At 43.4% G+C, this 23,101-nt stretch overlaps 1 long non-coding RNA gene across 1 annotated transcript in view; it reads left to right on the top strand.

The window, feature by feature from the left end:
- The window catches only part of LOC130830373 (uncharacterized), a 40,107-nt gene extending 17,975 nt beyond the window's left edge, over positions 1 to 22,132 (top strand). The window contains exons 4-7 of the long non-coding RNA XR_009047785.1: positions 7,366 to 7,588; positions 12,322 to 12,419; positions 21,103 to 21,284; positions 22,089 to 22,132. This is a non-coding gene — a long non-coding RNA (uncharacterized LOC130830373). The remainder of the gene's footprint in view (positions 1 to 7,365; positions 7,589 to 12,321; positions 12,420 to 21,102; positions 21,285 to 22,088) is intronic.
- Positions 22,133 to 23,101: the final 969 nt, after the last annotated feature.

Below are 23,101 nucleotides of genomic sequence, written 5' to 3' on the forward strand. Positions count from 1 at the left end.
CAATTAACATTCCCACCAGCAGTGCACAAGTGTTGCCTTTTCTCCACATCCTTATCAACACATGTTACTTCTCATCTTGTTGATAATCGCCATTCTGATCAGATATATGATGCAAACATTTCTTCCATTATGTAAGTTGCCTTCTCATTTTGTTGATGGTTCCTTTGCTGTACAGAGCTTTTTAGTTTGATGTAGTCCCATTTGTTTACTTTTACTTTTGTTGCCTAGTTCTTATTTTTTGTTATCTGCTTTTGCCACGTTGTAACTGACTCTTCCTTTTGTCCAAGACAGAGGACTCTGGCTGGGTAATTATGAAAGTAACGTTCGCCACACAAACCCAACAGAAAGATTGTGGGGAAAACCATTTCAGTTTAGGATTAGACCCACCAGTTAGCATTTCTCTTCGCTTGCAGCTAAAAACACGTTAATATTGTGACAGATATTTAACAAGGATAAGATGATAGTGGGAAACTCCTTCCATACAAACCCAATCTCCCCTAGATTTGGAGTCTTGATTAGAAAAAATTAACTTCAAAAGAACAGTTTACCAAAAATGTTTAAATTCCCAGGAATTTATTCTAGGCTCTGACCCCATGGAAGAAAAGGGATCCTATTTAGAGACAGTCTTGCTGCCCCAAAGACTCTCTCTCTCTTATTTGCTGGGCTCTTAGAAACCTTTGGGTTACTTGAATCTCAAATTAACCCATGTTGTGCAACATGTCATCAATCAGGGAGATTTTTCAATGGAAATCATACAATTTTGTAAGAACTGGTTTACACTTTTCTGCTTTCTAATACAATATAATTCCATAGCTCCACTCATTTCTCTCCTAACGCTCTCTCAAATAGAAGGTTCTGAATCATTTGCCATTTAGCAAGTGTTTTCTCCTATCTTGCAATTTACTCCTGTTACATTTAAAGTAGACTCTACACTTGATTGGAAGGTGTGACTGTGATGTAAACTCAGCCCTCCTGGCCTGTTCACAATGGAAGTTTTGCTGTAAAAGATGAATTACAAAGTAATAGCTGAGTAGAACTAAAACAGTCAATGCAGTTGCCCTTTGGTGCATTTGGGGGCTAATGATATTTAAGTCAATGTGGCTGAAAAGGAAAAATAAATGTCAAACCAAATACCAAAGAATGAGTAATCTACTGCAAGATTGCTAGAATCATAAGCAGTTCCCAGTGCTCTAAGATTGCTCTGAGAACCACATCAATACACTAGTCTCAAGGTAGTTAAAAAATTCTAAAAAGCCAGTACTTATTTTGTCAAAGGCACAAATGGAAATCCAACCTAGAATGTGAGCAAATTAACACACACTTCTGATTTTGGTCAGGCTGGGGCAGTTAGCTGTTATTCTTGAAAGAATATTTCTATTGAGAACTTTCTTCTAAAACTCAAAATACTAGGGAATCATACAAGCTGAAAAGGACTTAAGAAACTATCTAACTGCTTCATTTTATATGTTTGGAAGCTGTGGCTCAGAAAAGCTAAGTGACTTGTCCACGGTCACATTGGCGACTTGTGCCTTTTGGTTGGCCCAGTGATCTTTAAATTTGCTTATCTTGAGGTCCTTGTCTTACATATCATCCCAATTCTCTCTCCCTTATTCTATTGTAAAAGAGCTCCTTCTTTAAAAAAATATTGTCTCTTTGGCATACTAATCATTTTAAGATGGTTATTTTCTAGGAAACAGCAGACGTGGGAAAAATTCTGAAAACTAAGTAGGAGTTACCCTTTTGTAAGAAAGGTTTATATTTATAAGGGAAATCTCTATATACAAGGGTGTCTCCTTCCATGTACCAGGAAGAGAAAGATGACCAGATCTCTAGAAACTCTTAACCGTGAAGAAGGCAATGACTTAAATCCGTATGACACCCTTACCATTGTTTACTGTGCTTTTCCTGGTAACCTCCCATTACTGACTCTCCCCACCCTCAACATCCTTTTTTGTCTTTAGCTGAAGATGGTATTTAAGGTGAGGGTTTGGGCCATTTTGGCAAATTCCTCAGTTCTCCTTGGTCTCTCTCATGTATTCATGGCACTAAGCTTTGTTTGATTTTTATGTTAATATGTCTCATAGTATGTTAATATGTCTCTATTAATATGTCCCACATCCATTTACTTCTTAGACCAGCCACAAGAACTCAGAAGGGTAGAGGAAAATATCTTCCTCCCTGACACAATGTTATAATGTAAGTAAGTGTTGAATATATGTCCCCGTGGCTCTAACACATAAATAAGGTGAATTCTACACAGAGACTATAGGCCATAGGGCTTGCAGTGAGGCCAGATTGGCCGAAGAACGTCCGTAGGAACTGGATAAGGGCTCACAGGTGCTCAATGAAAGAGGCAATCCAACATCCACAGCCTACACAGGAGTAAAAAAACCAAAGAAATTGAGTATTCACAGCCCTTTAAATAAGGCCAGGCCCATATCAAAAGCCAGAAGAACAGAGATGGAAGAACTTGAATTCCAAAGACAGGGAAAAGAACAAGGATATAAGAAGAATGAAGAAAGAAGGCGACATCAAAGATGACCACATGTTGTCAGAAGGCTGGGAGCAAAAAGCAGGCACTGGATCTTAAGCTGGTGGGTAAACAGAATGGGCCAACTGGTAAACCTTTTAACTCCAGGATTACGTGGGTCTCGTGGAGAAGTACTGGTCCCAAAGTCGAGTCTCAACTCTAACCGTGCCTCTTTCACCCATGGATTCATTCATGTGATATTTATGAACAGCCCCTGTGTGCCACAGGCTGTATTACATGCTAGGGGATAAACCCATGAATAAGACATAATTCCTGTCTTTACAGACGCCACAAATCATTACACAAAGAATCGTATATTTATTTACCCTGATGTCAAAAGTTATGAAAGACAAGCACAGCATACAGCAGTAATTCATAAGGGGGCATCTCACTTTGCCTGAAGACAAGGGAAAATGGTGGTGTCAGTTTTTAAAATGGAAACAAATATCTAATGGAAGGAGGGTAATTTGCATTTTACATCTATAAACACATGAACAGTTACTAATCAGTAATATCAAACAGAAGTGTATACCCGAACAGACTGTGTGTACTAGAAACCCAGTGAGGAAGGGGAGAAAGGGATTCCATGGGGGAAGCCGCCAGAGGACACAGGAGAAGTTGGGTCCCCTGTGCTGCTGGATGAAAGCAAAGGTGAAGCTCCTTCTCACTTTCGCTTAGACCCTGCAAGGAAACGGGTGGCTGAGCATGAGTAAGGCTGGTGTGCTGAAGTCAGTCTATCGGAACTCATTGCCCCAGTTCTGATTCCGAAGCCACATGTTGATTTCCCTGGTACTGAGGGCTCCTGGGCACCCTACTTCCTTATTTCTCAGCCCCGTTAACCCAGTTTCTGTGAACTGTTCCCAGACTTCTGGATATTACTCACCTATGTGCTGGATCTTTGCAGGTAACAATCAGGACTGGACAAAGTCTGGGCTCTTACAAGGTGTTAAGCATGCCTTGCCGATTGTAGACCGATCCTTCGGTGTTTGATGTATCTTTGAATTCATGCTCCCATGGCCTAACCCCATAGTGCTGCAGAATTCCCAGGGGTGCCCACCTCTGTAAGATCAGGTGCTATGACTCCAGGCTCTGCCACCTCAGCTGGATTCCTTGGACTGTGTATGACTTGGCCCACAGTCGTGAATCCTCTCCTAGGTAAACTAAGTAAATCAATCAATCTGTATTTTAACAGGTACCGTCTGAAAACATGCTTCAACCAAAAGTGGAATTCTAGTGGTAGACATGTGGGCACGGAGAGTTTGCTAGAGCAGAGGTTTGTGTGTGGGGGACTTTGGATACCTAAGCAGTGCACCGCACGGCTGAACCAGCAACCCCATCCCTTATGGATACAGCAGACATGCCCTCCAAGAGCCAGAGTCTCCTCTGTCTGAGTGTGCAGAACGCATGCTCTAGAAAGGAAGAGAACTTGGTCATGGTTTCTCAGGAGAAATAAACCCCAAGTGGAAGTGGACATTTGAGCAGAGTTTTAAAAGTCAGACGGGCAAACTGGAAGCCTCCTAGGGTAAGGTTGAACCTCTGCGAAGCTCTGCTTTCTGGTTGACCATCTTGTTGTTCTCAGTGAAAAGTCAGTCTGGCCTTTCCCTGTTTTCTTTCCTCACCCTCCATTCTCAGCCCAGAGACAAAAAGCTGTTATTCTGGCTTCTGGTTTGTATTTTGTGAAGTGCCTGAGAAGAAGTGCTGTCTGTTTGTCTCCTTGGGTGTAAAATAGGGATAACACCCCTGTGCTCATGTGATTGTTATGAGGGTGGAACGTGAGGGGAATTAAAAGAAGTTGGGTCCCTGCCCCCGGCCAGAAATACTTCGACTAGTTTCGAATACTTTGTTCATTCAGTGATTATTTATTGAGCACCTACTGTGTGCCCCACGCTTTTCTGAGTACTGTAGAGGTAGCATTAGATAAGATAATGTTGCTGTCCTTGTAGGGCTGACTTTCTAGTGGGAAGAAACAGGCAAGGAGCTGATAAGCAAATCAATAATATAAACTCAGATCGTCAGCGAAGACAACAAATAGGACAACAAAGTAAAGAATGACTGAGGGGTTTGGAGGGTCACACACACACCTTTCCACGCTAAGCTAGGGTCTTAAACCAGTGTGCTACGTTTTCCCATAAGCAATCAAAGTGTTAGATATAGTGATTAATAGTCCAGGACTGACTCACTATCAGCTCATCTTCCAGACCGTAGGTCCTGATTTGGGATTGGAGACCTTCGTCTCTGCATCCAAGTTGTATTTGCATAGCAGGCCCATCAGAGGGCCCAGGTGTAACTTACCATCTCAGTAGACCCTGAAGTCCACAGGGGGCCACACGAGGTTAAACCGAGGACCAGGTATTTCAAGGGTGGCTGGCAGGGCTCTTTGCCTGGTTGAACAGAGAACACCAGAAGTTAGACTAAGTTCTCTGACCACTTAGATCCTTGGAGCCCCAGAGAGGCTACTGTTTTGTGCAGACGAAGCTAAAGCCAGAATCATGACTGAATTACAACCAGGGAACCACGTGTGGCAGCTGAACTGCCGGAGACTTTGAGCCAAGACAGAGCAGCTCTTAGGTTCCTGGGAAACCTGGATGTTCTCAATGTCTAGGACCGATATAGAGCAGCCCATCAGCTCTGCGTCCTCAGGCAAGGGACCTAGAAAAAGAAGCCACGAGCCATGCTGGCATGTTTTATGTGTGTGTAAGTAAATGACCTTATTTTAGGGATGAAAAAAAAAACCTCTATGTACACTTTTGGGTAAGAAGGGTCCCATGGTTTGTTATTCAGGCCAAAGTCTCTCCTTTCTTTTCCTTATATAATCAAATCAAAAATAGTTTCATCCTGAAACTAAGGAAGAGGCAATAAGTTGCAAGACTCTTTGGCCAGTAGTCAACTATGGGATGAAATATTTTAGAAGACACACAAATTCCCCTCTTTTCTTTCATATGGAAATCTTGAGTTCCCTCTCTGAATTGTAGCTTTTCCAACGGTATAAGAGATCCGTTCGTTGAGAAGATCTTCTTTTTGTCTCCCAAATGTATTTATTCACAGATGTATTTCCTTTTTAATCTGTTGACTGACTCATATGTTTATAATGGCTGTTGGTTGTAGAGCACAGTTCCTTATTAGGGCTTATTAGGTTTATGGTCTAGAAGGGAACACCAGAGCCACTTCACTCACAGAACCTTGGGCTATTGAAGGTGGACTCTGCTGTTTCTGCCACAGAGGAAAATGCAGAGGTGGGGGTGGAGGGGAGAGGGAGAGAACAGTATCTGGGAGAGTAGCCACTCAAACCTTTCTCAGCTGAAAGCACCAGAGCATCGTTTGGGCCCTGGCAGAGCGCACAGAGAAGACGTGAGTCCAGGTGGCTGTGCCAGGGAGGGTGCAGAGGAAAGGTTGGCTCCTGGGAGGGAGAGACCCGGATTCTAGGTCTGCCCCTATAGCTCATAACAACTCCTAGAGCCCAGCTTTCCACCTGTGAAGTGAGAGACTCAGGTGATGGGGAGGCTTTTTGTTGCTGTCCTCTTCAGCCACGCTCTTGGGTGAAGTCACAGCCTGACTCAGAACCCACTTTAATCAACATCCCACCCTCTAGCACTGGTGGGAAATGAGTTTGTTTTAATCTAGAAAGTTCTGTGGTTGGTTGGTACTATCTGTGCCCTACACAGAGAACAATTTACAAAGGATTAGAATACAAGGCAAAGGACTTTTAAAACTATAGCAATGTAAGCTAAGTTTTCCTAGATTCATGAAACATTTCAGGGGCTAATAACTATTCGAATTGACTTAGGAAAGGCCCAGCAGCAAATTACTCTACATAGTTGAGCCTTTTCCTCCTACTTGTTACAGAACTTAGGCCTTGAAAGCATCTCCATTATCATCCAAGCCAATGTCAAGAAAAAGTTGAAACAGCATTTCCAAGTTGACACAGCTAGTTAATCGAAAGCCAAGCAGGAAACACAATGCCCCTGTGCTCAGGCCCTGTGTGTGCCTTGCTGCCTTTCACAAGCTTCACACAACAAATATACTTTATGCTTTGCCGTGGCCTGGCCCTGAGGACAGAGCCTTGGACAAGAACCAGACAGCTCTCATCCTCCTGGGGAAGATAAAAAATAAGTGGACAAGACCATTCCAGGTGGCCACAGGTGCTATGGTGAAAGCCAGTCACAAGAATGTGATAAAACACTGGGTACTTGTTTTTTTAGTTTTTATTGAAATATAGTTGATTTACAATGTTTGTTAGCTTCAAGTGTATAGCAGAGTGATTCAGTTCTTTTCAGATTCTTTTCCATTATAGGTTATTACAAGATATTGAGTACAGTTCCCTGTGCTATACAGTAGGTCCTTGTTGGTTATCTATTTTATATATAGTAGTGTGTGTATGTTGATCCCAAACTCCTAATTTATTGCTCCCCCCACTTTCCTCCTTGGGTAATCATAAGTTTGTTTTCTGTGGCTATGAGTCTCTGTTTTGTAAATAAGTTCATTTGTATCACTTTTTTAGATTTCACATATAAGTGATACCATATGATATTTGTCTTTGTCTGACTTACTTCACTTAGTATGATCATCTCTAGGTCCATCCATGTTGCTGCAGATGGCATCATTTCATTCTTTTTCATGGCTGAGTAATATTCCATTGTGTATATGTACCACATCTTCTTTATAAACATTGGGTAGTTTAGACTTGAGGTCAGAGAAGGCCCTTTGCATAGATGCTCTTAGGCTGAGTTCATCAGTGAATTCTTAGATTCACTCAGAATTTGCTTAGGAAACATACTGCCATCCCACACTGGTGAGAAATGCATTGATCACATCTATAGCACGTTGTGATTTTCTAGATACCACCTGAGTTGAAGCATGAATGATGTGGAGCCAACCACGTGGAATCCTGCAGAAGAGTCTTCCAGGCTGAGGAAACAGGTGGTGCAGGGACCCACAGTTGAGGACAAGGAGGAGACAAAGTCTGGTGTGGCTGCGGTTTGGGGACCAAGACAGAGACTGGCATGTGATGAGGTCAGAAAGGTTGGCAGCGTCCAGAACTGCAGAGCCCTTCAAGCTATGGTAAGGGATTTGAATTTATTTCGTGTGTGATCAGGAGACTTTGGAGGGCATTAAACAGGGTAGTCATGGGATCCAATATATGTTTTCAAAAGATTGTTCTGGCTGTTGTGTGGAGAATGGACGTGGAGGGGCAAAGAGAAATAGGGAGACCAGTTAGGAGGCTGGCGGGTGAGTGCAGGTGAGGGTGATGGTGGCACGGACGAGGGAGGTGGAAATGGAAATGGAGGTGAAGGGAAGGATTTAGTGTACACGTCAGAAGTTGCATCGGCAGGACCTGCTGATGGGATGTGAAGGAAAAGGGAAAATCAAGGAAGCCAGTGGCTGCGAAGGCTTGGGGGCAAACAGGTGTTTTAGCTGGAAATGACCAGTTCAGTCTGAAATACCGTACGCTGAGGTTCTTATGAGACATATATTCCTTTAAACACTCTGATTTAGTCTAGCACTTGCTTCTATTTGTCTGAATTAAACAAACTTCCTGTGTCACACTCTAGAAACTCCACTCGAGTTCCTGCCTGAGATTCTGGACAAGAGTCGGTTATTCTTTAATGGCAACAGTGACGTCATAGACTTAAGAAGATGTCCTAATTTCCCGTTTAGAGAGGCCGCCCCCGCTCTCTGGTTGTGCTCAGCTTTTCTTTCCCTTTATAGACCATCCTGAGGCATCCACATTGCAGTTAGGAGAGGCAGTGGGGCCGGTAGACCAAGGACACCCAGAAGGTGGAGAGACAACTGGGTCGTTGACCCCAACACGTGACCCTCAGGAGCCCTCGATTGGGTGGTTAGCGATTGGGCTCCTTTCTTTTTAGGCTGGGGATAAACAGTGGGTAATCAAAGAAAAAGAGATCATATAAGATCAAATGTTTAGTTTGGAGAAAATTGAGGTGCGGGAGAAAGCCAGGAGCCTGTCGGGAGAGGGGAGGGATTCCAGGTTGCCTATGCATTGATGGAAAGAACACAGAGAAGGGTCTTGAAGAACCAAATAGATGAGCTCATTCCTCAGGGACCTGGAATCTGGAGAAAGGATGCATTCTAACTTGAGTATGGAAGATACAGATTACAACTGTGAAGAGATGTGAGCTTCCCAGATAAGCAGGTAGCAAAAGACCTGGGCTAACGGTAGATTTCAAGAGCTTAGTAATGTAGTGGGGCTTTGTTTGTTTTTATGGGTTTTGTTTGTTTGTTTTTGTTTTTTAGTGCAAACTAAAGCAATCTCTAGAGGCAACTGACCTGAATGCTCGAGACCATATATATGGTTTTTCCCCAAGGATCTTTATATCATTGATATTTCTACTGTCATCACATAGCTGGAATTTAGTGTCTGCTCACTAATTTCAAGTCGTGAAATGGTAAAGAGCCTGGGCACTGGAGTCAGAGAGCCTGGGTTTGAAACCTGACCTTGCCATCTACTGTGAAATTGGACATGTTACTTAGATCCTCTGTGTCTCAACTACTTCATCTTTAAAATGGGATCAAGGGCCTTCCCTGGTGGTCCAGTGGTTAAGACTCTATGCTTGTGGTGCAGGGGACATGGGTTCCATCCCTAGTCAGGGAACGAAGATCCCACATGCCATGTGCCCCGCCCGTCCCCACCCCTCAAAATGGGAGCAATGTTAGTCCCTACCCAATGGGGCTGTGGTGAGGATAAAAGGAGTGAATACATGTTAAGCCCTTGAAGTAGTTCCTGACACGTATTAAACCCACTGAAATACCATTGCTTATAGGAAAGAGAACAGAGGAGAAAATGGGCCAACACATTGTAGTTCCTTAGTCCCGCAAGCTTTTGTGAGCTCGAAGAAGAGGCCAAAGGAAACATAGGTGGCTTTTATCACGTCATCTTGGCATGCTGGCATGAGTACCTGGGGGCCCACTGGGCCCTACATTAGAGGAAGAAGAGGGTGACTATACTAGTCAATTATACAGCATGTGGAAAATATAAAACAGCAGCATAATGTCCGAATCTGCCTCCTAAAAGTATTGCTAAGTAGTTCACTGAGCCTGAGACATAGGCAGATGGTGAGATCCCTTGAAATGCCACTGTGAAATGTCTGGAGGCTTTCTAGATTAATAGCATTAGAAAAATGCTGTTAGAAAAATCCTGCATTAGAAACATCCAGTGCCTGACTTTTACCGCTGTCCCCTTCGGTGTATGCCGTCTCTCCTGAGGAAAGGAGCTTTTTAAAATTATTTTAAAATGTAACGGGAAGAATTATCAACCCATTAAGGAAAACAAAACCACTCTAATTAACAGCCATTCATGGGAAAATAGCCCTAGCTGCTGCAGGGCTAGATAAATGCCAACCCAGAGCTACAGAAATTGAGCCAGCCACACAGTCAAGTTCAATTGTTTGGTCCTCACTCAGCCAAGTAATTGATATCTGATTATTTTGCCTGCTGGGTGTTGGTGGAGAGGGAGTGTTTCTCCCTGGGCTGGACCAGCATCACGAGCAGCTTCTGGACTGCAGCTCAAGGAACAAAAGAACGTACAGGGCGGGCTCACCAGGTGATCTGTCCTCAGATCACCCCACCTAAGGGCACAGAGACAGGGCAGGTGGTGATGTGTCCTCCTCCTATTAGCAGAAGGCGTTATGACAATGACAATAAACGTTGCTTAAAAAAATAAGTAAATAACAACTAACCAACTAACTAAATAAAGCCTGTCTTTAAGTGATTGAGTCCTTCGTTTCATGGCCTTGAGAACTAAATGGTTATTTAGTAAAGGATTTGTAAGTGCTGTTACTTCATATTCAAGAATCGAGAGAAAGTATCCTTCAGATGCTCTCCGCAGTGAAGTGGAGATAATCTCTGAACAGGCTTTTGAATGATTAGGGAATCTAATCCCAGTCCAGGGACGTAGGATTGCAGCACTCACCCGAACGAAGAAGTGAATTATGCAGCTACGTTTCATCACACAGGCAAATAAATTCTAGCCATTCAAATCTGCTTCTGCTCAAACATGCTGTTTGCTGAACTTACATAATGCCTTAGGACTTATTGATGTAAACACTCTTATTTGCTAGAAAAGCCTTCATAGAAACAAAGCTCCAAGAGTCAAGCAAAGACTGAGACCAAGAAACATCAGAGCAACACCTCGTTGTATTAGATGTTTCCGTGGAGCCATATTGGACAGCTGACAACTGTGGGGCTCTGTCTCGCTTTGGTGACAATTCAGCACGCAGAGCTCTTAGACATCTTCCATATCAGCAAACTGTTTTCTCCAAGGAGGTCAATAGAACCCATAGTGTTAGGATGAAAAACACACTCATGGGTTTTTTTTTTTTAGAGTAAAAGGTGATGACCTTCTGGTCCAACTCAGAGAGGTTAAGACCCCGTGTGCCCTAGATCACACCGTGAGTCAGGGGCAGACCCGGGACAGGAAAACACCACGTTTTGTGGACCTCGGATTCAGTACTCTTTCTGCTTCACCGAGCTGCCTCTGAGGGAACACATTTGAATCACTGGAGTTAAAAAAAAAAAAATCAACAGAAATATTCAACTTACACTTGAGGTAGACAGCTCTCAAGTGCAAGGGAAAAAAGGCTCCATCTCTCAGAGCCCACCTTCCCCAGGTTCGGATGGAACTGCTGTTTCAGGGCGGGGGTGAGGGGGGCAGGCAGCGCTTTTGGCAAGTCTGAAGACAAGCTGCAAGTGGCTTGAAAAGGTTCCAGTGAGCATGAGAGTTTCAGGAAGTACTACTGGCTTGTGGCCCACAGACTGCAGGAACTGAGCGATAAGGAGGAGGCCTTCCCATTGGGGAGACAAGCTAGGGGAGATACGTTCTCTCCAGGAGGGGAAATCTGCAGAAGAGCAGGCTCTGTGGGTGTGGTTGTTTAACTGCATGGCAGACATTTACTGAGTCTTTTCGATGGGAATGCATTGTATTTTGTCATGAAATAATGATGAAAGGAGGTGTGGGTCGATGGGAAGTGAGGATTGAAGAATAGGGGTTGTGGTCAGTATAAAAGTCACTTACCTTGGAGTTGTAGGTCAGATGCAACAGAGGACCCAGAGTGGGAACAGAGAGGACTAGGCACCTGGCCTCAGGTGGAAACAGGAGGCAAGGCCACTTTTCTTTAATGTTTTCAATTATAAGTCACTGAAGAGGAGGAGGAAGAGGAAGAGGAGGAGGAGGATACCTGCTACTTAGAACTCCCAGCAACTTCCAGAAAAATAGTCTCTATCTGCTAGACACACAGTAAATATTTGTTGAGAAATGAACTAGTGAACTGGTGAAAGAATGACTAAATAACTAAATAAATGACGTGGCTCATTTATTTTGACTCTTTGCAGAATAGTGTTGAGTTGGATGCTTTTGCCAGTTAACTAAGATTTCCTCCTATGGATGTGAAGTCACCTGCTTTTAACTATGTTATGTGGTCATATTTTTAGTGCCTCAGTCGTGTTCCTTTCTTCTTAAATATATTTTATGGAACATGACTTTACCTTCTCGTTGGTTGTTTTACTGTGTGTGACTGTGATCTGGGGGTTTGGAAGTGTGCGCTGTTTGCCTCCACCCTACAGTAATTTTTTTTTGCTTGGGGCTTCTTCTTTCTCCTTCCCTACCTTACCCAGCATCACGAGTGTGTGTTGCCGTGAGCCAGACATGCTCTACGTACCCGGAAACAGTGGTGAACAAGACGGATGTGGTTCCTTTACAAGTCTAATCTGGAGTTCAAACAAACCAGGCAAATAATTACAATCTGAGGTGAATTCTTTTTTTTTTTTTGGCCATACAGCTTGTGGGATCTTAGTTTCCCGACCAGAGATTGAACCTACACCCCCTACAATGGAAGCACAGAGTATTAACCACTGGACCACCAGGGAAGTCCCTGAGGTAAATACTATGAAGATAACTGCTAAGATAGAGAATAATATTAGAAAAAAGGTGACTATTCCTGTAGCAGGGTGCGCCCTGAAGACCTTGTTTTGAAGGTAAGGCAGGCTGACCTTGGGGAGAATGGCGGGCGACTCTTGCCACCCCACTTTCCCCTCAATCTCGTTGCAGAAGTCGGTCAGCAAACATCAGCAACACACGTCTGTTAACTCATTAATCTCACGGTCACAGAAAATAGAGATGTTGCTCTTGAGGGGATGTGAGTCTTTCCTTAGGTGAAAATATATGTTTATGACGAGTGTTTTATTCACTCTTCATCTCACTTTGGAAAGACATGCAAAACACTAACCCCCAGGGGTATAAAAAATGAACAATGCATGGCCCCCTCTACCTCAGGAATAACTGTATTAGTCAAGGTGAGTGAGGCTGCTTTGCAATGACAAGGAATCCCCAAACCTCGGCGGCTTGGTGAACTAGTAGTTTATTTCTCACTCACACAATTTCCGAAGTAGGTCAGCAGCTCTCCTGGGCAGCTCTCCTATAAGTCGTCACTCAGAAACCCAGGCTCCTTTCATCCTGTGATTCTGGCCTCTATCCACAGAAGGTGAAGAGCCGGCTGGAGGCTCATCAAATATTTTGAAAGACCTGTCTTGCAAGTTTCTTACGCTACTTCCACCCCATTCCATCAGTCAGACCCCAAACCTATAGCCTCACACTAACAGCAAGGAAGGCTGAAAAATGGGGTCTCCCTGTGTTCCCAGAAAGAGGAAATGGGATTGATGAAGATATAGCTGGCCTCCGTGGTAAGAAGCTCTTAATTTAGTGGCCCAGAAAGTCTAGCAGGCACTAAAGTGTCTTTATTAGGAGCGACTGTTAAAAGCATTACACAGAGGTGGAAACAAAGATGGGAGTCCAGAGAGATGAGGTTGATTAATTCTGATTAAGGGATCGCTGATAAGGGAAGTCTGCCAAAAGAACTGGGTTTAATCAGGGTCTTAAAGGATGACTAGGTATTTAAATGGTAGAAATAAAAGAGTGAAGTTAGACAAAGGCACAAAAATGTGAAAGTTCATACTAGCCAGAAAGGGTGAGGCATCTGGTAAGACTGGAGGAACCAAGAGTGGAGAAAAAAAAAAAAAAAAGAGGGACCAGATTCCCAAGGGTCTTGGATATGAAGTTAAACAGTTTGGATTTTGTTGTGTAGGAAATAGGATACCATGAAAACTTTTTGAATAGGTGGTAATATCATGAGATTTGTGTTTTAAAAGGAGATGTTTTCTTTTCCGTGTATTTAATTATTGGCTGAGCTTAGTGGAAAGCTTAATGACTGATGATTAGGGATATTGCTGCTTCACAACAAGTAGTTCTTTTCTTCCAAGAATTGATAACACCTTATATGTGCTGGAGAAGCTCATTAATCCTCAGTTTCTTCAAGAATAGCACAAATGAATTAAATATCCCTCTATGACCTACGTACTTTACTGAACTGAGAAAACCTCATGCTGGTGGCACAAATGACATGTAAAAAATGTTACAGGTTACAGCAGCTATCCGCCTTGCAGAGAACTCTGTCCAAATGCTATTGTGAGAACCAGAGCTGTAACTCCCCAGTGGAGCCCAGAATACTGACATTCAAGTCCAGGGATTCTTGGCAACCCTCTGGGTCTGTTCTCATCAGTACCTTTGGGTTACGGCTTTCATCTTGTTTCTGATCAGCTAATAACAGCCCATATCTTAAACTTTAATCTAAAAGATAAAAATCCATCTCTTCATGGATTCTTAATCCCGCTGCTCCTTCATAGTGTTGATGGTTAAATGTATTTCTCCATTACAGCATTTGTCTAAATGCATGGAAATTTAGTTCAAGTCCTAACGTAGTTGAAGTTTCTTTAGTTTCTTTGTAGCTCCTCAACCAAGGTCCCAACCCTTTTCATTCCCACATCCCCAATTTGGAGAACAATTGAAAATACAGAAACAAAAACCTCGATGCTATGTGATCTTTCTCCAGAGACGTTTAGCACACTTCACTTAAGTAGAAGTCTCTGTTGGTTATGCATCCAGTGGTCAGTTCTTTCCTTACTCCTTGATGTCAAAGCCCTGATTTTGTTCCGATGTCCTGGACTTTTCCCTAATCTGAGTTAGGAATAAACCCAAATTAATCTAATCACAACAATTTTGTGCCCCTTGTCAGTGATGGATTTAGGGGTGGCCCAGTGTAGACAATGATGCATGAGTACAGGTCTGCTTGGGGGTTTCTTGGAAATGTCTTGATTCTGAAGGGCAGTGATGCCAGTACTTGTTCCACTTCTTCCACTGGGTGCTGCTGTGCCAAGATACAGTGCCTAGAACAGCAGTGGCCACCGTGCAGCCCTGGGGAAGCAAGGAGCAAGCTGCAGCAATGCCAGTGCCCTGAGGATGACCGAGCAGGACGACAGCAGAGCCTAGGGCTCTGGTGGCATTGCAAAGTCACTGTCTTAACCAAGGCCGAGGAGTTCTACATCAGGACCTCTTTTTTGTGAGATGATTCATTTTCTATACTTTTCTAAGCTGATCGGTTTGGAGACTTCTGTTACTTGCAGCAGAAGCGCTGTCACCAATAACAATGGCAGTTCACACCATTTCTTCCCATCCCAATGAGGAAAGCAGATGGTCAGAGCGGAGCCCTCACATTACATCACTGTAGGCTATGACGTAATCAGTGCCCCTGGACTTGCACAAAGCAGGTTCCAGAAAGCAGGCAGTGAGCAAATGGCTTGGTCTGAGTCACGGAGGGGATCAGGAAGAAAACCTAGAAGAAGGTGCCGGGACAGCGCTTCCTCTTCGAAGGCCAGAGGAAGCGTGGAGCCTGGCACACCCGGCTCTGAGTTCTTTTGCCCATAAACTTGGGCCACTTCACTCAGCATCTCGAAGCTTCAGCTTTTTTTTTTAAATTGGGGTATAGTTGTTTTACAGTGTTGTGTTAGTTTCTACTCTACAGTGAAGTGAAGTAAGGTTCCCTGTGCTATACAGCAGGTTCTTATTAGTTATCTGTTTTATACATATTAGTGTATATATGTCAATCCTAATCTCCCAATTCACCCCACCAGCCCCCTCTCCCCCCTTGGTGTCCATACATTTGTTCTCTACGTCTGTGTCTCTGTTTCTGCCTTGCAAACCCGTTCATCTGTACCACTTTTCTAGATTCTGCATATATGCGTTAATATACGATATTTGTTTTTCTCTTTCTGACTTACTTCACTCTATATGACAGTCTCTAGGTCCATCCACATCTCTACAGATGACTCAATGTCTTTCCTTTTTATGGCTGAGTAATATTCCATTGTGTATATATACCACATCTTTATCCATTCATCTGTCAGTGCACATTTTGGTTGTCAAAGCTTCAGCTTTTTTTCATCTGTGAGATATATACCTTGTAGGTTGCTGTAAGAATACGGAATAACGCACAGTAATTTATCTGGCATGGTGCTTACAGCCCATGCAACACAGGCACTCAGTAAAGGCAGCTTTTATTTTAACAAGTGTGATGATTCCGAGTCTTTTTCTCCTTCAAATCTTTGATGGTAGCAAAGAACCTCTGGGTCATTTACCCTCTTATTGTCACTTGACACCACAAATTCATAGGACAGAAAGGAAGGAGAGTGTCCCATAGGTGAGACTCAATTTGCAGCTATGATCAGTGAGTCAGTACTTCATGCCTGACACCCACATCCAAACAACTCCATCTCATAAATGTGAAAGCTCATATAGATCAGGAAAGATCCCGGGACCATACCTGGGAACCCATTTTCTTTTTCCCCCCTCAGATTTATTGAGATATAATTGCCATATAGCACTGTGTAAGTCTAAGGTGTCGAGGTGTTGATTTGATACACTTACATGTGGCAGAATGATTGCAACCGTAGCTAACACCTCCATCACATCATATAATTACTGTTTCTTTTTCGTGGTGAAAACATTTAAGATCTACTGTCTTAGCAACTTTCGAGTATATAACACGGTGTTATTAACTATAATCACCATGCTGTACATTAGATCCCCAGAACTTATTCCTCTTATAACTGGAAGTTCGTATGCTGTGGCCAACCTCTCCCTATCCACTCCCCAAGGCCCCGGTAACCACCATTCTAACCTGTTTCTCTGAGTTCAGCGTTTTTAGATTCCATATATAAATGATATCATATAGTATTTTTCTTTCTCTGACTTATTTTGCTTAACGTGATGGCCTCAAGATCTGCCTATGTTGTTACAAGTAGCGGGATTTCATTCTGTCTTACGGCTGAATATACATCTTCTTATGTATTCATCCACTGGTAGACACTTAGATTGTTTCCATATCTTGGCTGTTGTGAATGAACACGGAGTATAGATATCTCTCTCTGAGATTCTGTTTTCATTTCCTTTCTATATTAAAAGGAAGTAGAATTGCTGGATCATATGGTAGTTCTATTTTTAATTTTTTGAGAAACCTGTCTACTGTTTTCCATAGTGGCTGCACCAGTTGATATTCCCACCAACAGTGCACAATGGTCCACAGAAGCCAGCTTCTTAAGCTCTATTGCCATCTACAAACGGAGGAAAACTGGGTTTGTAAGAGTCATTTCGACTGAGTGCCATGAAACTTACACTTATACCGCAATGATTTTTTTCATAACTACTTGTTAGCCTCCAGTTTGAGAGAAAGAGAATTAAAAAAAACAAAACAAAACCCTGGAACGTTCTTGCTTGGAATGATAATTGCTCATTAGAACCTTATTTCATTATAATTATACAATTCATTATGCCAAGCACTTCATTAGAGGTATTGTAAAACCCCTGACAACTTGAATATGTTACACTGAATATTGAAATGAATCTGATTTAGAGCTTTTCTGTTTCTTGAGGGCGTTTCCTAATTAATGCAAGTCTGAGAAACCAGAAAAAGTGAGAGCCTCCATATTTTCTTCTGGGGGTCATTACTGGAGATGTGTTAAAAAAGAAATCATTTTGAAATAGGAAGCTTTCTTTAGCACAGAAAGAAAAAAAAAATAGTACAGAAACCTGAAATAGTCACAATGAGGCCACATCTGTCTTTGCAAATACAGAGAGCTCAGAATTATCTGCAATTAATACTAAACCAAATCTTTTTAGAGTGCTGTGAGGGACTTCGGGGTAAAGAAAGCAGATTGAACATTTCATTTATCGCTCTTTCCTCTTGAAAGCCTACTGAAATGACAGCAACGGGGGCTTAAAAAGGGTAGAAACCCACAAGGACACAGAAGATGCAGGGGAAGAGCAGAGCGACAAAGTCCTGACAGCTGGAGGCAGAAGGACAAGGACTATTGACTTTTCAGACCCAAGAACCAGAATCCTAAGCCAACAGAGTGGGAGGTGAGATGCAAACTCAGTGCAGGAGTTAGTGGTCTCAGTAGTTGGGGCTAAAGGTGGGGCTCTAGCAGGATCAGCTGAGAGTCTGCTTGGGAGGCCTTTGGGTCCCCAGCAGAGGGACTGTCACTCATCTCCACTGGCACAAGTGGAGGTGTTTTTCCCTCTGGAGAGGGAGGAACAGAGGGTCTCTGGACTAGGATTCTAGAAATAGATGATGGCACGTCTGCCATAATACACCAGGGGGATCAGATGAACACTTACACATCTGATGATGAGACCTTCCCTCCAAGCCCTCTTAGCCCGGTAAGCAAAATGCCGGCAGCAGGGCCGCAACCCTGAGCATGAGATTGGAAGATGCTTCTTTGAGAAATCTGACCATCCCAAGGAGAAATACCTAAAAATGGCTATCTCAGGGAGTTCCCAGGAAAACAGCCAGTCACAGTGGTGGTTCCCAAAGCATGGTCTCCAGACCTACAGAATTGGAACCACTAGGGTAGGGCCCTGCGGTCTACTTTAAGAAGCATCCCCACCTATTCAGTAAAGTTGGGAACTACTGCTCTTCAGCAAATCTCACCGTGGACACAAAGTTTCCCTTCCTTGTAAATATGAGCAGACAGTCAAGGGTGAGACGATATCTATAGAAACATGGAGAACAAAATAAATTGAAATAAATAACAATCTTGGAGGAAAAATGAGACTATTCAGGAAAAACTTAAACTTGGAAAACAGCTAACATTAATACCCATGGAGGGGTAAGAAAAGATATTTCATCCATGAAAACAAGAGGAGGTGACTAATTTTTCTTAAAGAAGGGGGTCCTTGAAAAACAATAAAAATGAGTTTTTGAAAATTGTAAAACATGGTAGTCGAAATGAAGAATTCAACAAAAAACTAAAACGTGAAGCAGAAAGACAGGAAGAAAATGGGGGAGAAAGAGAAAAATCTGAAAATTAGTTTAGGAGAGTGATCGAAAACTGGTCTAGGAGAATGAACATCCAAATAATTAGAGATCTGGACAAAGGAAGCAGAGGGGAGAAATAATGAAAGAATTGAGAATTGTTTTCCAGCATTGAAGAATATACAGACCCCAATGGGACCCCCGTGTCCAGCCACTGAATGAAAATAGATTCATATCTAAATATGTCATTGTCAGATTTCAGAATGTGAGAATAGAGAGAACAGCCTGCAAGTTTCCAGAAAGAAAACCTAGGCATGTACTAAGGATTAAGAACCAAATGGCTTCAAACATCTCTGGAGCAACATTGGACCCTGGAGGACAATGGAGCAGGGAAGAGAGCGCCTCAAGGAATATGATGTCCAAAGTCAAATTGTATCCCCTGGTAGATGATTAGTCCAATGGGGAGACTGAATAAGGATCATCCAGGGTGAGGGCAGAATAAAGACATTTAGAACAGGCTCAGTTTTTAAAGCTCTTGGATGGAGAGGTTAAATTTTGTAACAAGAATTGGGTAGTGGTCGCTGCTGAAGTATCAACTTCTGATTCACAGAGACACTCACCAGAGAAGTACTTAAACCAAGGACTTTGTGACGACTGCTTTTTGTCCTCTGCATCTATTCTCATCCCTCATCCATCCAGGCTCCACCTGTGGCAGAAAGTTCTCCCTCCTGAAGATTTGTCTCTCTAGCCTGTGCCTATATCCTTAGGATACAAAGCAAATCCTTTGGTTCTCAATGAGGCTTCATGTTGCCTCAGTTCTAGAATTTCTATCTAGAGGGGCTCGTGAGGGGAGTAGGAGGCCATCCCTGGGGTCTTGTCTGCAAGCTGCATTCTTAAAAACTTAGATTTCACATCACTTTTTTTTTTTTAGATTTTTATTGGAGTATATTTGATTTACAATGTTGTGTGAGTTTCAGGTGTACAGCAAAGTGAATCAGTTATACATATACATATATCCACTCTTTTTTTTTTTTTTTTTTTTAGTTTCTTTTCCTGTATAGGCCATTATGGAGTATTGAGTAGAGTTCCCTGTGCTCTACAGTAGGTCCTTATTAGTTATCTGTTTCATATATGTAGTCTGTATATGTCAATCCCAATCTCCCAATTTATCCCTCTTCCTGTATCACTTTACATAAAAATTTTCAATGTGATTTTATTTACTGTAAATATCAGGTTAAGAAAATATTGCTTGCCCCCAAATGTTATTTTTATTTGGGATAGATTGAAGGACTGATGGAGATTGGGGCTGTGGGCTCAAGCTCCCTCGCTTCCCCGCCCCCCGCCCAAGCCATCCTTGGCCCTTCATCCTGGGACCATGGCAGGAACAGAGTCATTCTCCACAGTAGGTAACTTGGAGGCTGTTTGGACGTGCCTTCTTGTTCCTGGGAATGAATCATCCCAGGTCTGACCCATTCGAAGTCTCTCCCAGTGATCCTCCCTCTTAGAAGCTGCTCCCATAAGCTGCCCAGCTGGGCTCCATAGAGCCGTCTTGCTGCAACACTGCTTTCTCAGACAGCTTCTCTAACAGAGATTTATTCAAAGACCACTTGACTGGCCAGGGCAGGCATTCTGGGTATTAACGCGAGGACGCACTCCTGCTTTCTCAGCTTCGTTGGACTGAGCCTTAAGGTAGGACCCAGATCCACTGACATTTGGGTGAACTTTTTGCATAGCATGGTGGTTAAGAGCCTGTCTTGGCATAAGACAAAAAATGGGTTCAAATCCTGGCTCTGCAATCTGTCTGGAGAATGGGAAAAATGAACCTATCTCAGCCAGTGGCGCTGGATTCAACAAGATGACGTATGTAAGGATTAAGCACATTAAATCCTCAGTCAGTCATAGTTCGTTAGCAAAATTAACCAGAACTATCTTAAGAGTTTCCTCTGAGGAAAAAGCAATGCAGAAATAGTCTCTCTGAGCTCAGGTATCTAGGAAACGAGACAAAAATCTCTATGTTTCTTTGTTTGTATCTTCCCCCTCCCTTTTCCTTGACTCCCCCCCCCCCACTCATATTGTCCTGGGGGCACAGCTACAAATTAAGTCCAATCTCAGCACTAGCTCTAAATACCCTATAGCCTGAAATATAGAAAAACGGACACATCCGATGGTTAAAGAAAATTTAAAAGACAAAATGAAACACAATATGAAGCTTTTTCTCCCTGCTTTTTTTTCTAGAAATGTGTCCCTATTTGTCTCTAACTTTCACCAGTGGGTAGAGTGAAAATACTACTAATTGGCGTTACTAGTCAAGACCTTTCTATGTGCCAGAGTCTCTTCCAAGAGTTTTACCAAGATTATCTCATGGAACCCTTATAGAACTCGTAGGAAGTAGGTACCTTTCTTATTCTCTTTTTGCAGATAAGACAACTGGGGCCTCGAGATTATAACTAACTTATGGGGAGGCAGACAGCAGCTCACTGCGTGGAAGAATACCCAACAGCTTGGGTTCCTGAAAGCCTGGAGGTCAGCCTCACACAGCAGGGACGTCCATGGACTCCACCCTCTTGTCCTTTATGGCTTCTAGGAAAAGTGTGGAAAAGGTTAGCTTTCTGCTTGGTCCCATGTAGCTAGCAGGGAACTTTCTGTATGTCCAGGGGTATTTCTCTGTCCTCTGCATCAACATACAGAGCCGTGCAGCTGGAGTTGGTCCATGAGAACTTAGAGGCAGAGACTGTCAGGGCTCAGTTCCACCCTCTGGCTTGACTCCTAGCCACCTCCCCAGCCTCCAAACCCTTCAGAGGCAAGGACCGGGTCTCAGATACTCTTGCCTTCCGCAAAGGGAAGACTGTTCTAGCTTTGCTACCCACACTTACTTACTTTTTTTCCCCATAACTCTTCAGTTCGCTCTTGGTAAGATTATTCCCAACGGATACATCAGGAGGAAACCTTGGCTAGATAATTTGCAAAGTTCCAACAACTCTGAAGTTCTGTGATTCTGTTGTTGCATGACTTCACGTTATATAAAAGGTAAAAGGTATGCATCACAGGTTTTAAGGGAATCCAGAAATGCCCCTGGATATTAATGCTTTCTTGGAATCTCTGTTAGGCATTGGTGGCTGGGGTCACATTTCCATCAGGCTGAGGAGAAATGGGAAGGGAAATGACCTTGAGCTGGCCTCGTGCTAGCGGCTCTGTGGTTGGCTGAGAGCTCCTCTTTGACCCCTGCCATCCAGCCCAGCCCTGCGGGGTCCGTGAAGAGTGGCTGAGGCTAGGCCACCCTCAGAGGGGACACCACGGGTAGAGCGTGAGCTTGGATATCAGACCCTCCAGGGTTCACCTCTCAGCTGTGCTACTGACTGGCAGTGTCACCCTAACCTCTCCGTTTTCTCATCTGAAAAATGCAGGTGATGCCACCCTCTTCCCTGGGCTCTGGTGGGAATGATTCATGTGTGTGCCAGCGCCTGGCGTAATGCCCATCTCATGGTAAGCACTGCATTATCAGTAGCTGAAGTCACAGCATCACTACCTCGTCAAGTTGCCCTTCCTGTTTCAAAGGCTCACAGCCTGTCATGCAGGGCTGGGACCCCTCTCCCAGACACTGGAACTTTGATTTTGACTGCCACTGATTTGCAAGAACTAAACTAGGAGTAGTTAACGGCTGTCATTTTAAAAAATCTGATTTAATTTTGTAAATTTGAATGTATTTTTAATTTGAGCTGCCTTCTTATCGGTGACAAAGAATTTTCTGACAGGTAAAGTTAGCCAAAGATGGACAGGTCGCTTCAGTGGTGGGAAAGCTCGTCACCATAGCAGGGGTGGCTGAAGGGCAGGGCAGAGGACCGCTTGGCTGGAACGTACGAGAGGACATTGAAGGGCGGGAAATGGTTTGTGTTGATGACTTAAAGTTTTCTGAAATCCCAAATGTGCCTCACAGCTCTCTGAGCAGCCCTGGTAATTTGTCATTTTTGCTTCAAGTTTCTTTGGGCTTCCAAACTACCCGTCAAGTAATTGAGAATCTATAAATAAACGTCAGAAGCAAACCCCTAATTGATCAGCTTTTAGGTTTTCCTTGGTGAGTTTTCTTGAAACTCTGTTCCTGTGTGTAATTTGATTCATGCGTCTCTGGGGGGAAGACCTCTCCCCTGATCTTTGAGGAGGGTAGCAGATGGCTGCAGAGTCCAGGCAAGGAGGCTGCAGAGTCCAGGCAAGGAGGCTGCAGAGCTGCATTTGCAGAGCTAACAGCCAAACCTTCGAAATGAGTACGATTTCCGTGCAAGGAGGAAGGAGGAGGGCAGATGGCTGCCAGACCTACGCATCTACCGAATCAACCCCAGTCCCTGGCCACAGAGCCCTGTACTTAGATGCTTTGGCTGGATTGCTTCAGTATTGACACAGCCTTGTAAACTGAGACCCTTCA

The sequence above is a fragment of the Hippopotamus amphibius genome, chromosome 10, assembly GCF_030028045.1.
Source record: "Hippopotamus amphibius kiboko isolate mHipAmp2 chromosome 10, mHipAmp2.hap2, whole genome shotgun sequence".
Lineage (NCBI taxonomy): Eukaryota > Metazoa > Chordata > Mammalia > Artiodactyla > Hippopotamidae > Hippopotamus > Hippopotamus amphibius.